Genomic DNA, 13,976 nt, shown 5'->3' on the forward strand with positions numbered 1-13,976 from the left:
CTCAGCCCTTGCTCAACAGTTCACAGCCAGGTGGCTCAGGACATTTGCTGGGATTCTCATCCTTCTGTTCAGAGTACAGGGTGGGTTTAGAAGCAATTTGCAGGAAATAAGCTGGAAGACCTAAAGAAGACAGCCTCAAGAGGGCTTGTTTGCAGGCCAGAGGGTGGTGGCTGATTGTGGTAAGAGTGCAGAGTTCCTAGGGATGAATGCAGGCTTCACTTCATGCCCAGCCTGTGTGGCAATGCTACTGTGTCCCACCTCCACCTCGCTGTGAGAAGCATGAGAAGGCCTTTGGGTGCCCTGTCTATCAAGCACCTAGTAGGTACCAAGCAAACATAGGCCCTCAGAGCTTTCCCGACCTGGTAGGAGCAGCAGAACCAAATATTTTACTATGATGTGATTAATGTCTTGCTGGTATATCCCAATCAAGTTACAGGAACAGTGAGGAGGGGACTTTAAATTCTACTGAGGCTGAGAGTCAGAAAAAAATAAGAAAAATAGGACATTTGAAAGAGATATTATAGGGTGAACTTGCTAAATGTTCAGCAGGGTTAATAGAGAGGCTGCCTGGGAAGTTGGGTAGGGGCATAGGAGCAGAAGGAATTGCTCTATGGAAAAGGAACAGTATAAGCAAAGGCCTAGAGTGTGCAGAGTCACATTGTGTTTAGGGATGTATGAGCTGTCCTGCTCAGGCCAGGTTCTTCCCTGGGTATGACTCCGGGTGGGAAGACTCCCAGGCTAAAGGATGAAGGATTGGAGTTTTCCCTCCAGCCTTGGTGGGAGTGGAGGCTGATCAGTGGTGGAGCCAGACTTCTACATCCTTCAGTGTTATTGGATGCAGCATCCTGAAAGGAGCCTTGCAAGCTGTCCCACCCCTCCCATACTCTGCTCTCCTTCCTGTGTCTTTTGCATCATTCTCTGCTTCTATTCACTGTTGTCATAGTTGTTTTCCAAGGCCTCTCTGGAACCGGACTGTTAACTGTCTGAGCACAGGATTTGTCTGACCTTTGGATTTCTTCCTGCCCACCCCTTGCCTGGATGCCACCCTCATCCTTCATCCTGGGCTGGCTACATGCACAATATCAGTTACTGTTGATGAAGGTCACGAAAGGGGGTGGGACTTAAAGCCATCCCCAAATTTCTCCCTCTTGCTGCTCCCAGAACTCTTTCTTCTCGTACCTGTTACTATTTTCCTTGTGTGAATGATTATGGGATCTGATTTCTCATTTCCCCTCTTCCTTCACTTTATGAGCTATTGAAAAGCCTTATGCATCAGTGTCCCCCAAAGTGCTTGAGATATGGTGGGAGAGGGGTGGAAATCAGCTTTCTATAACTGTGACCTGAGAATAACAACTTAAAGAGGAAACCTTTATTTTGGCTCATGGTTTCAGGGGTTTTTAGTCCATGGTCAGCTGGCTCCATTGCTTTTAGCCTATGGTGAGGCAGAAATATCATGGCAAAAGGGCATGGAGGAGGAATTCTGCTCATCTTGTGGCAGCCAGGAAGCAGAGAGAGAAAAAAGACAGAGACAGAGAGAGGAAGGGGCTAGGGACAAGATATACCTTTCAAAGTCAAGTCCCCAGTGATCTACTTCCTCTACCTGGGCCTCAGCTTCCACCAGCCATTCTTCCGAGAATTCATCAATGGATTACTCCATTGAGGTTACCGCCCTCATGATACAATCATTCCTGTAGGCCCCACCTGAATGTTGTTGCATTGGGGATCTAGCTCTGAATACATGAGTCTTTGGGGATATTTTATACTTAAACTAGGGTGCTTCCTTTATTGTGAATCTCTGTTCTTATACCTAATGCATTTCATCAGCTCTCATTTAATGTTCATAATCCTTCCCTGAGACGTGTTATCTTCCCCACTTTATAGCTGTGAAAACTGAGGCACTGGGGCACTAAGCAGTATTGTTAGAGCAGGGTCAGCACCTAGGCTTATCTGAATCCAAACCCTAGATACTGATGCTCTGCTGCTGGTGAGCACAAAGCCACGTGAAGAGTAAATGTTTGTTGTTGGTGATCTTTCAAATTCCTGGACTTGGGGAAAACCTGTTCTCACAGCTGCCAGGGGAGTGTAGCCTGACAACTCTTCTGATTTCCTGGAACCAGAGGCCTTACCTTCCCCTCCTGGGGCCCACAGGCCTGTGAGAATCCCCAGAAATACTGGCGAGAAGCCAGAATGAGGCTGTCCCAGGGCTCAGGCTGGGACAGAGACTCAGCCCAAGTGTAGGAGAAGAGGATACATTTGTCATTTAGGGAAAATTAGAGAGTGAGCTTGAGGCCAGTGGGTCTTTTGAGGTTCATTTTTACTGGACTGGATGGTTAGAAGGGTGGAAAGGTATCTGCCCTATGCTCTGAACACCTGTGACATTCTGGAGCTAAGATGTGGTTGTGCACACAGAGACAGAATCTAAAGGGACAACAGGTCCATTAAGAAGTAAGTGACTACCCACAGAGGGGTGCAAGCCTGGACAGTCTGTGTCACATGCTGGATGATCACAGGGCAGGAAGCCACCCAATGACACCTGGGAGACCAGAGGAGCTTCATGAGGGAATTGGCCTCTTAGCAAACCTGGAAGCCTGAGAAGGAGCCAACCATGCAGATGGGGGTGAGGGGACCAGTACAGGCAACTACATGTGTAAAACGTACTTGACAGTGAGAGATTCGGCACAGTGGGAGTATAGAGTAGATGGGAATGATGCAGAGAGAGGAAGGCTTAGACAAGTAAATTGAGGTTCTCCTATTAAGGACACTAATAGGTAGGGCAGTTTATCTAGACAGGGCCCCACTGAATTTGTCTTAGAGAGTTTCTCCTGTATGCTGGGTGGATTGAAGTGGCTGGACCAAACACCAGGGAGCAGGCCATTGCAAACTGATGGTGGTGGCCTAAACTAGGCAGCAGAGATATATGAGGGATGTTGGTTTCTGGCTTGACATGATGGGTGCCCCCCAAAATGAAGAAAAGCAGAGGAGAGGAGAATGACTCTATGGGAACAAATTAATAATGCTACCATTTATGAAGCCCTTATTAGGTGCTTTATTAAGGGCTCTATTATAGTGTCTCGTTAAAACATCATAACAGCCTTTAGGATGAGGAAGTCAAGACCACTAACATTAAGTTCCATGCCCAGGGCCACACAGGAAGTGCAGAGCTGGGGTCTGAACCCCAGTGTGTGTGGCTCCAGGGCCTATGCTATAATCAGATTGAGGACTGAGTTGGAAAGCTAGAAACACACTCCTGAAAGTGAGGGGGAGGTTGGGACTGAGTCCAGGGCCCCCAAGAGGTGCTAGCCATGGACTGCAAGAATCCCTAGGTCTCTGCCCCAAGAGAAAAGAGATAATGCCAAATACACACACACACACACACACACCCCAAATGGTAAAACAACACAGAGCATTTGAGTCCAAGAAATGATAGCCACGAGGGATGAGAGGTGGAGAAGGGGTGGTTGATAGGGCAAACACCTAAACTTAAAAAACCTGGAGGGCCTATTGCTCATTTCTACCTTAAAAAGGTTCCAAGAACACCGTGGCAGTCCCTGGCTTTTTAAGAATGACAGTGTGTTCCAAAAGTGTATCTGTAATGTGGCTGTTAGGAGCTGCAAACAAAATTTCACATGGAGACAGCCTTCTTCTTGGCAAATCAGATGCCAACCCTGCCCTCTGCTCCAATGTCTTTTAGCCTGTGAAGTCTCTACAGCTTGATGCTGGCTCTGCAACAGAACCGAGCTCGCTCTCTCTCTCTCTCTCTCTCTCTCTCTCTCTCTCTCTCTCTCTCTCTCTCTCATGTGTGTGTGTGTGTGTGTGTGTGTGTGTGTGTGTGTGTGTAGCATTTCCATGGAAACAAGCATTCAGTACTCTTGCCTGGGACACCTGGACCATGATCCTGAATTGTAGCCCTCTGAGTAGAAGCAATCTTACCACCCTGTCCTTCATGCCATCCCCTCCCCTGCTTTAAGCTTGGCACAGAGCAGAGTAGCATTTAGCAAGTCACTTCAGGACATCTAGTTACCCGTCAGTCTTCATCAGTGGTTGGAGCTCCCAGGACACAGACTTGTGTATTGCATGTTCCCAGCACAGGGAAGGTGCCTGATTCACATCTGAGGAATGAAGGAATGTGGGAAGGCCCCCAGGGTCAAATGCTGGGACTTTCTCAAGACCTGGCCAAGTTATATGCAAGGGCTGGAGCTGATAGGAAGGAAATGGCACCTGGTACCATCTGCCTTCTAAATTGTGTCCCATCTATCTACTGGGTGGGAATGGGGACCCAGTGGTGCCCTGAGCTCTCAGGAAAGAGTACTGAAGACCTTTTGGCCTCCAGTGAGAAGGGGCCCCAGAATTGAGGTGGGGTCAGGTGGCTTTGGTTATGGGAGGATTTGGTGAGGTCTTCCTGGCTGGACGACAGTCATAATGGGAGAGGCTGTGTGGTCCCAAAGGAATCAAGTACGGCTGTGACTGATACAAGGAAGGTGCTTGATGACTTTCCTCCCTGATACCTTGCTGTGGCCATTTCAGGACTATGTGTGTTTAGAGGTTGGCATGGGAACATCCTGGGATGCCTGGAGGCTGCAGAGGAGTTTTCCAAGGAAAGGAGGAGGGAGACAAATCATGGAAAGACAAGTCACAGAAAGCTAGGACAAAGGAGCAATCCAAAGAAAGAAGCTTCCTGGGCAGCCTTTTCAGAGTAGGCACATGGCCCACACTCCTGAGTATCCAGGTCAGTGAGAAACCTTCACTGAGACACTTTCCCTCTACCAAGGATCCCTGTAACCTCAGCCACAGTTCTGAGTCAATTAAGTGTCCTTCTCCTGACTTTGGATTTACCCCTCCAGGAACATCCATTCTCTCATTAAACATCTGTGAAATCAGTCCTGATAGGTGAGAAGAGTCAAGATGGAAAGTTCCCATCTCGGGCTGGTCCCTGCAACTGACCACAATTTGGCTGATGGGTGTACTGTAGAGGCAGGAACTGTGGTGACACAGGAGAGTCTGGTGAGGCAGGGCCACTACTCAAAGTGGGGAGTACACTCACTCAGCCCTGAGCCAGAGAAGGCTGTCATCTGAGCCACAAAAAGTCACCCCTTTGGAGGATGCGAATAGTAACAAGGAACCCACCTCTTCCACCAGGACGGGGGGGGGGGGCAGGGTAGGAGTGGAGTGGGGGCAGGGATCTATGGGGGTGCCGTTGCCCTACTCAAGGAGACTTGTCTCAAGGGAAGGTTTGATTCCAGGTGTGATGGAAGTTGGAGGAGATGGGTGGGGATCTACAGAACAGCTGGGAGGCTTGGCAACTGTTGGGGGGTTCACGGCTATGTGAGTGTGTAGGCTCCTGTCCAGCTGTTGTCACATCTGCCTTCACTCCCTGAAAGCCCTGGAGCCATGGTTTCCTTCTCCAGTGCCTAGGAGTGTGGTGCCCCATTCGAAGGTGGGTTTTCTGTCATTGGAGCTGGTGGTCTGGGAGGAATCTGTTTGCTCTGACCTGGCTTTGAAGGGAAAAGAGTGGCTCTGCTGGAGGCTGTTATAGGAAAGTACAGAAATTCCCAGGACCACTAACTCTACTGCTTGGGCCCAGATGGAGCCAGAGGAAACCAGGATCCTTCCTGTAAGCTAAGGTTGGCAGGGTCCTTAGATTGGGGTGGGGGGGAGAGGTCTTAAATTTTGCTAGCTGTTCACCTAAATCCCCTGTGACCTCCTCCTGAGGTGTTCTGGGGCATTAAGCCCAGGGTCAGTCCAGGTCCAACTGAGGCAACGGGTTGACCATGGCGAACAACTTGAGGTGTCTGAGCCTCTCAGGTAGGCATCAGTAAACTACAGATCATGGTGAGGCTGGAGGCCTTGGTCACTGCTGGCTGGTGGGGCCTGGCTCAAGGATGCTCCGAGCTGGGGCTAGAGGATGGACATAAGTGAGTCAGGTCCAAGCCCTGGGATCCAGCAGCTTCTGGTAAAGTGGGGCGGTTGGGAAGCCCCGGGGTGTCCCCACCCCCACCCCGGGCAGGAGCCCAGGGAGGCCCAGGCAGGCCTGCTCAGCTCCGCTAAGCGGATTCCCGCCTGAGGAGGCGCGGGTTTCCCGAAGAGGGGCTGGCACCTGGGAGGAAGGCTGCATGGACCAAGCCCTGTGTGTACGAAGATGGACGCCAGCCCGGCTTGGGCGCTGCCAAGGCGTGGCGCTGAGCCGCAGGGCCCCGCCGGCGGCCACTGGGGCTTCCCTGAGTGTCCTCCCCCGCCCCCCAGGGCTCCGGAGGAAATGACAGCGCGGTAGCTGGGGCGGGCGCGCAGGGAGGGGCGGCGCCCCGGAGTGACACGGCCTGTCACCGAGGAGGCCGCCGCACAGACCCTCCCCGCGGGCGCTGGAGCCAGGGATTCCCCAGACGAGAAGCCCCTACCCCGCCGCCGCCCGCGCCCAAGCCCCACCGTGACCCCGGCGGCCCAGGCATCTCAGGCTGCTCGCCCCGAGCCGGGCACGCCCAGGCCCAGCGGGTCGGGGAGGCGCTCCGGGCGGACGGCGGGGTCCCCGGGCTCGGCGACAGGAAACTCTGGGGAGTGAATGGAAAGAAGTGGGTGGTCCGGCCCCTGCGACTTCCCCTGACATCACTGCCCAAATAAGGAGCTTCCAAGAGGCCGTGGGGCGGCTCGGAGCCTCGTCCGCCGCCGGAGCCCGCCCTGCGCCCACCCCGCGCCCACCCCGCGCCCACCCCGCGCCGCGCCGCGTGGGCCGCCAGCGAGCGCCCGGGGCACCGCCGGGCGGAGCCGAGCCGGGCGGAGCCGAGAGCGCGGGCGCTGCCTAGCCTCGCGCAGGCCGGGCGCGCAGCCCAGCGCAGCCCAGCGGCGCAGCGCAGCTCAGCCCGGAGCCGCGGAGCCTCGCAGTCGCAGGTAAGCGATGAGCGCCCTGCGCCGCGCACCCGCCAGGGCCTGGCAGCCCCGGCGCTGGGCAGCCCCGAGTCGGCGGAGAGTAGCCAAGGGATTGGCGGGAGGCGGACCGGTGGGAAAGGGTGGGCGCGTCGGGTCCAACTCCCTGGACCCTTGATGAGGGCGAGCAAGGCTCCTCGTCAGCTTCGGATTTCCCGGTGCACAGGTTCTGCGCTAGCGTCTCACAGGCACTACTTCTGTCACCATCCGAGGGTGACACAAGCCTTCCCGCGTTCACACACTTCTCTCGCGCGCACTCACTCCAGGCAAAGACAGCCCCTTTCGCCCAGTTTCTGTGCCCCTTGAAGACCCTTGCCCCTCGAGCGTGCCCATCCCCGGTGGGACACGGCACACCCACACCCGCTGGGAACTGCTGAATGGGTTTGGCAGCCCAGCCCAGCCGCCGCCTTCCCCCGGGAGGCCTTGTCAGTTTCAGACTGTCAGTGCCAACAGCCTTGGGCTCTGCTCACTGGGAGTGAGTTAAACTAGCATGGCTCTGGCTCTCCCCTCCCCCTTGCAGAATGGCACCTGGCAGGGGAGTTGGGGTGGTGAGGTGTGTAGCCTAAGGGGGCAGTACTTGGCATGATAGGGTGTTTGGCCACTGGCAGGCATCTCCTACTGACCTCACAGCCTGAGCGTTTGCAGAGGGCTCCCTCTGCATTTCTGGACACATCGTCCCTGTCCCCTTGTCCAGTGCAAGGTTCTTGGGTTCAGGACAGGACTGATTGTGGCTGCAGAATAGGTGCAGGTGGTGTCAGCCTTGACCTCTTGCAGGGGTTTCTGCCTAGTGCTACAATTGCTTATGTATAAAAATGTAATGTATTCATAGGCAGTTTGATCAAGGACCTAGGAGAAATCTGTAGAGCCAAGTTCTAAGACCATTGCTTAGGGGTTCTGTACAGATCTAAATGATCTCTATCCCATCCAGGCTGTGTTTTATCATCTGAAAAAGGGAGATGAGTGTCCTTTGAGGTGTGTTGCCAGGCAGAATTGAGATCATGTAAGTAAAAATGGTTTGTAAATGTCAAGCCCTGTGCACGTGCCAGTTACTGTGGTTTAGATGATTTCTGGGCTAGTATTTGTCATGGCTCTGCTTTGTGACTTAGAACACCATTTCTGTTCCATTATCTGCAGAAAGGGGGACACAATAAGTGTTCTTTTGTGCCTGCTAGCAAATTTCCCAAAGCGTGTTCCATGGAACACTAGTTCTGAAGGCTATTCCACAAGTAAAGGGTTCCCTGTTGAGTAAGTTTGGCAGTTTCTCCAAGCTCTTTATCACTCATCTGGCCAATCATAATCTACATTAGAAAATTAGAGGCTCTGAGAAATCCTGCAGCAAAAGAACCTGTTTGACTTTGTCAGACCCAGTATTCCTCTCTGGCTTGAGCCCTCTTTCAAGTTCCACTGGGAAACAGTGCCTCAGGAGCTGCCTGGAGAGATGGTGTGTTGTTATATAGTTGCAACCAAATTTGGATAGCCAAATTCTAATTGCCTGTTTTTACTGGAGAAGCCTAGAGCAATTAAGTGGCTCATCTGAGATCACCCAGCTAAATTGTGGCCCAAGATCACCCAGTAGTTAGTGGTAAAAGAGGGACCAGAACCAGACTCCCCATCTAGGGCTCTCACCTCATTGAATTACATCCAGAAGCTGAGAAAATTCTCCCATGGAACCAGCCTTGCTGCTTTAAGTAAATACTCTGCAGAGTAGTTGGAAAACATAAAGATTTAAATGACTTATTGTTGAATGAAATAAAGATCAGGTACCTACTGTGTGCCATTTGTCTCTGGAACTTCAGTGTGTAAAGTTCAACAAGATGCACAACCTATGGTATAAAGAGATCAGTGATGTACCACAGCATTCTTCACACACACTGCTATACACTCAAGCACCTGCTTCTGCACACATACCTGCTCCTATACATGTATGCACCAATTCACACAGGTGCCTACACACTCAATCCTGCATACTCATTCACACTCACACCCTTGTTCCTATACACACATACACCCTCCGTGTGAACACACCCACACTCTTGCACTCCATCCCACGCACCTATTTACACACATGTCTGCTCCTACACCCACTCTATCATAAACACATCCATCCTGCTATGGCCCTTCCAGGCCAGTCTAATACTGCATTTCCTTGATGTCTCCAAGTTCTCCCCATTTTTCTGCCGTATTTGCCTATATTGGTCAACTGTCATTTGGTTGCATATGAAGGGACAACCAGAGCTCTGGGGTCTACTATCCTGTTTCTTTTAATCAACTGTCAAAGTGCTATGAGGGCCCAGACCCCAGCGCCCAGCAGAATACCCTACACAGAAGAGAAGCTTCATTAGTGCCTAGTGGGAGAGAGAGAGAGAGTTAGTTTCCAATGACCCTGACCCAGACCAGCATCCCAAGGGTGTACTGAACATGTTTTCCAAATGTCTGCTGGGCCCTAGGCAGCCTTCTAGGAATATCCGCAGTGCAAATGATCTAATCCTTTTGTTCAAGGAAGCTACATTCCAGTGGGAAGAGAAAGAGTGAATAGTAAAGGGCTGGAGAAAGCTACATAGTGATGCGGGCTGTGGAGAAACCCAACCAGCAGCCAGAGGGATAAAGACTGTCAGCAGGAGTGGCAGGAGAAGCAGGGGAAGCTAGACCAGGGGCCCTGTGTGTTCTCGTTCTCAGAACAGTTGATGTTTGTGCTAAACCTGAATAATGAAAAAGTGGCAGCCATGCAAACCTCCGGGTAAAGTATATTCCAGGCCAAGAAGCAGCAGGTACAAAGGCCCTGCAGCAGAAAGGGGCCAGGCCTAGTGACCACACTGAGGCTACACTGGGAGCCAGTCCCCTGCTGGTTTCCCTGCCAGCACCTTTAGAGGAGGAACTGTAGGTGCTGATCTGGGCCCTGATTATCTTTCAGGCTTAATCATTGAGGCCAAACTCTGGGCATCCTGGGCACGAGTGGTCTGACTGCCTCTCTTCACAGAGGGCTGCCAGCTCCACTGGGTCTACCCCACATGGAAGAAGGAGAGGGTTGGGTTCCCAGGGCTGTGCTGTTAGCGAATCCATGCTGTTTGTAGGAGGTTCGAGACAGTTCAGGTGGTCCATCTGGATGGTTTGTGAATTGGTTGTGCTGCTTCCATTATTAATAACCATGATGTCATACATCTGTGCGGTTCTTGATCAGCAGCAGAGCACTCTCTCCTATTATCCCCTGCGCTCCTCTGTGTACAGATCTGTGGGGGGTGGATGTGTGGAGAGAGCTCAAATACTGCTACACGCTACTGTAGGCTCACACAGGCCACCTCGCCATCCTGTGTGTCTGCTTCCTTCACTGAAATGCAGGGTTGCAGGAGAACTGACCTCCTGAGGCTCTTGGGGATGAAGTCAAGTGAGAACCCACATGTCAAGGCTTGGGGTGGAGTAGGTGCTTAATAATTATTGGTTCCCATCTTATAGGCAAGGAACTTGGGGGTCTAAGTGAGATTGTGACTTTCTCATCCATTTCTGTGTCCCCAGACTTCCCAGCCCGGGGTTCAAGGTATAGAGAAAGCTTTTAATAACCACTGATTTTAATAACTTTTAATAATTTTTAGTAACTACTGATTCAGCTGATTTGCCCAAGGTGGTACAGGTAGCAAAGACAGAGTGAAATACAAAGACAAACCTTCTCACTGCCTTTGAGGTTGATCAGAAGTATTGTTTTGTTGAGGATTCTAGAAGTATAAGGGGTCTGGACTTCTGAGGTGTGATATTCTTTGCAAACTAATAAATGAATTTTATAAGAAACAGTTTGAAATCTTCCAGAAGAGGGTGTTGAGGTGAGAAAATGGTCTCCTGATCATTGGGAGCAGTGGCTCTTCTTCCGGTTGCCTATCACAGCCATTTGAGGCCTTTGACCAGCAAGGCCCCAAGTTCCACCCCTGTCATCTGATTCAGAGCTTCTGGAAGTGGCATCAGGGCACCTGGAGCAGGGCATGTCCTGGAGGGCATGAAGGCCTTCTTTTGGCTTCCCCTTTCCACCTGCCTTTAGCTGTGTCTCAAACCCCTTGACCCATCCCCACGGCACCCATGTGGCATGTGCATGAGCCATGGAGTCCCTCAGACCTGTATTTGCATCTCCTGGCTTCCATCTAGGAACCTTGACCAAGAGATTTTTCCCTGTCCTGAACCTCAGCTTCCCCTTCTGTAAGATGGGAATGCTCACCCCGACCTGCAGGGTGGTACATGGACTACAAGAGACCACCACTGTCAGATGTCTCGTGAGCTACTTGTGCTGGGTATGGAGTAGATAAGCAATAACCAGATAGTTTCAGCTGTTATTATGAACAATTATTGGTAATAATAAAAACTAATATCTGTCAGTTGGCTGCTATCAACAGAGTCAGTAAAATGTACTCCTTTGCCCTAAATGCCAGGCTTTCAGGAGAAGGGTACATTTCATGTCCTAATCACCAGGCCTGGGGCCAGAGACTTCCCCGTGCTGCCATCCTCCTCTGCCTCTTCTTTGCAAAGCTCCATTTTTGGTGGAGAGCTGAGGGCTGAAGGGAAACAGGGCCAGCCCCACTTCCCACACCCTGACCCATCCATGAGCTGAGATGGGATGGGCAGCTCAGAGGTCAGTGTTGAGTTCAGGCTCATGTTCACCTCCCTCAGCCTACTCTCCTGGTCCGAGGCCAACATGAGGCAGTGAGGGTAAAAACCTGGCCTCAGGAGCCTCAGGGGGTGGTGTTTCTCACTTCCCATCATTCATTAGTGTGTTCCATAGTGGGCTGAGTCCTTCCATGGGCTCAGCCATGGGCTAAGTGCTAGGAGAGAGCCTAGACCTTCAAGAAGCTCAGAGTCCATCATATTCATCTGCCCAGGAGCCCCAGAGCCATGGACAAGTTGCATTTCTTTTCCAGGTCTCAGTTTGCTCATCTCTACAATGGGATCTTTCAGGTTACTTTGCCAGAGGTAGATTTTGTTGTTCTAAGAACCCCACCCCTTCTGGAGGGCTGTCTGAGTCTCAGGGGCTCTGATAGAGTGGCCTACAGAGAGAACAAGTGCTTCCATACCAAGAGGAACTCCACCCTGGTGCTGCCTCTGCCACTTATTTGCTGTGGGATTTGCTGCATTTCTAAGCTGTTTCCTTTCCCTTACTTAGAATGTGGTTACAGCACCTTTATTACAGCACACTTGGAGTGTTAGGTGAGATGCTGATGTAAAATGCTGGCTCTCCACCAATTCTACCCCCATTTCCCTTCTGTCTGGCCCTTGGCTCTGCTCTCTTACATGTTGCTCTTTGGGGAGAGTCATTTTGATCCATCAGTGCCCAAGTTCAGAATATCCAACAGTGATCAGGTCTAGACAGAGTGGAGCTCACGGTCATAAGCACTGCCCCTTGGTGAAAGGTGGGCCTGGAGCAGTGGTTCCAGCCCACAGAGGAATCAGAGTCCAGGCACAGAGTCCAGAGTCCAAGTTTCTTTATGGACTTGCCACAGAGTTGCTGTGTGTCATTTTCCTACCCACCCCCAAACCTCAGTGTCTTCATCTGCAGGCTGGCTCCTGGCTTTCTTCCTGCTGTGAGAAGTTGCTGGGCCTTTTGTGTCCACATGCTGAGTGGATGCAGTAGCAGAATGGGTTGGCAGGGTGTCAGGAGCTTACCAGCCTCTCCTAGCCTGGACTGTATTGGAATTGATCTTGTGGAGAAGCCAGCAGACAGGCTGTGGACAGGACAGAGACTGTGGTTTCTAATTGGGAGAACCAGTCACAAGAGAGGAGGCAGAAAAGAGACATTAAGGGTATTAAATTAAATTAAAAGAAAGACATTACATTTTTTTCCTTAAAGAAAATCCAAAAGGCTCTGAACTACCTGCTTCCCAAATAGTGTGTCTCTCATTTGAAGTCAGCAGTATGCTTGGGAGGAGAGTTGTATGCAGGTTACCAGGATGGAGGCAAGAGCTGCAGAGTAAAACTGAGCAGCTAGTCATTTGATTACCAAACATCTGCTGAGCACTCATGAAGTGCCAGGTGCTGCTCTAGGCTCTGGGGTGCAACAGTGTCCCAAACAGGCGACACTCAATGTTATCATGGGGCTTATAAACCAGCAGAGGTAGGGAGGTGGCTGTGGACCACGGAACAGGACAGGGTGTGACCTGTTGGAGTGAAAAATAAGCCAGTGTGGAGTTGGAAGATGCTGAGGCAGGGTGTTCCCTGGCCTCTTCTGTAGCTGGCAGTCAGGGAAGGCAGCATAGATAAGGTGGCCCATAGGCACAGTGTGAAGGAATGCGGAACCTACTAGACTAATTCACAGAGGATCTTCTTTCTCATGGGTCCATGGAAGTCTACGGCAGTGCCTCATGTAGAAATGAATGGTCATCTTAATAGACTTCTCAGACTCTGGGCTGCCCCACTTTGGAAACAGAACAGAGTCTACTTAATGGTAATTGTTATGGTAACATTAGTAATAATAAACGCAGTGAGCAGCAACTGGGTAGAACTTTAAGTCTGCAAATGACTGTCCACATCGACTATCTTATTCAGCTTTCTACCAAGGTAGAAGGCATTGTTGCCATATCGTGGATGAGGAATCTAAGAGTAGTGTACATGAAGTGACAAGTTCAGGACTATCCCATGAGTGACGGCAGTGTGGACCCCCCCAAAGCCCAGACTTCTGACCCATTGTACACAGTTTCTCTCTGCAGGGAAGCTGGGACCCACTGTGGTCACCTGAATCCCATCCTGCACATAGCAGAGAAAGCTGCCTGTTTCTAGAAAACAGTGCCGAATCCAGAGACTCAGAAGACATGATGACTGAATATTATGTGAAGTCCTGGATTGGACCCAGAACAGAAAAAGGGACATTAGCAGAAAAACATGAAACACAATGTGTGATCAAAAAATACAGTGAATGTTTAAGCTTTAAAATTATTTATTACAGTAAAAGGCACATTGCTATTAATCCTCCTCAAAATACTCCACTCCCTTCAAACACACTTATCCCATCATTCTTGCCACTTTCTGAAGCAGTTCTAGAAATCTTTTTGAGTGGCTTGAGTTGGGTTTTCATGGCTGCCTCGATGTCCTGA

General features: G+C 51.0%; 1 protein-coding gene across 9 annotated transcripts in view; it reads left to right on the forward strand.

Moving 5' to 3' along the window:
- Positions 1-13,976, forward strand: part of Hivep3 (HIVEP zinc finger 3) — a 466,671-nt gene that overhangs the window by 342,198 nt on the left and 110,497 nt on the right. Inside the window, exon 1 of one of the 9 annotated variants that reach the window (XM_004871809.4) lies at positions 5,930-6,879. The exons of the other annotated variants lie outside the window; for them this stretch is intronic. The gene's annotated coding sequence lies outside the window, so the exon portion shown is untranslated. Of the gene's footprint in view, positions 1-5,929; positions 6,880-13,976 lie in introns of those variants that run through there. 9 annotated transcript variants of the gene reach the window in all.

This window comes from Heterocephalus glaber, unplaced genomic scaffold (assembly GCF_053883595.1).
Source record: "Heterocephalus glaber isolate CG9 unplaced genomic scaffold, H.glaber_assembly_v1.0 deba00001452, whole genome shotgun sequence".
In the NCBI taxonomy this organism is placed as follows: domain Eukaryota; kingdom Metazoa; phylum Chordata; class Mammalia; order Rodentia; family Bathyergidae; genus Heterocephalus; species Heterocephalus glaber.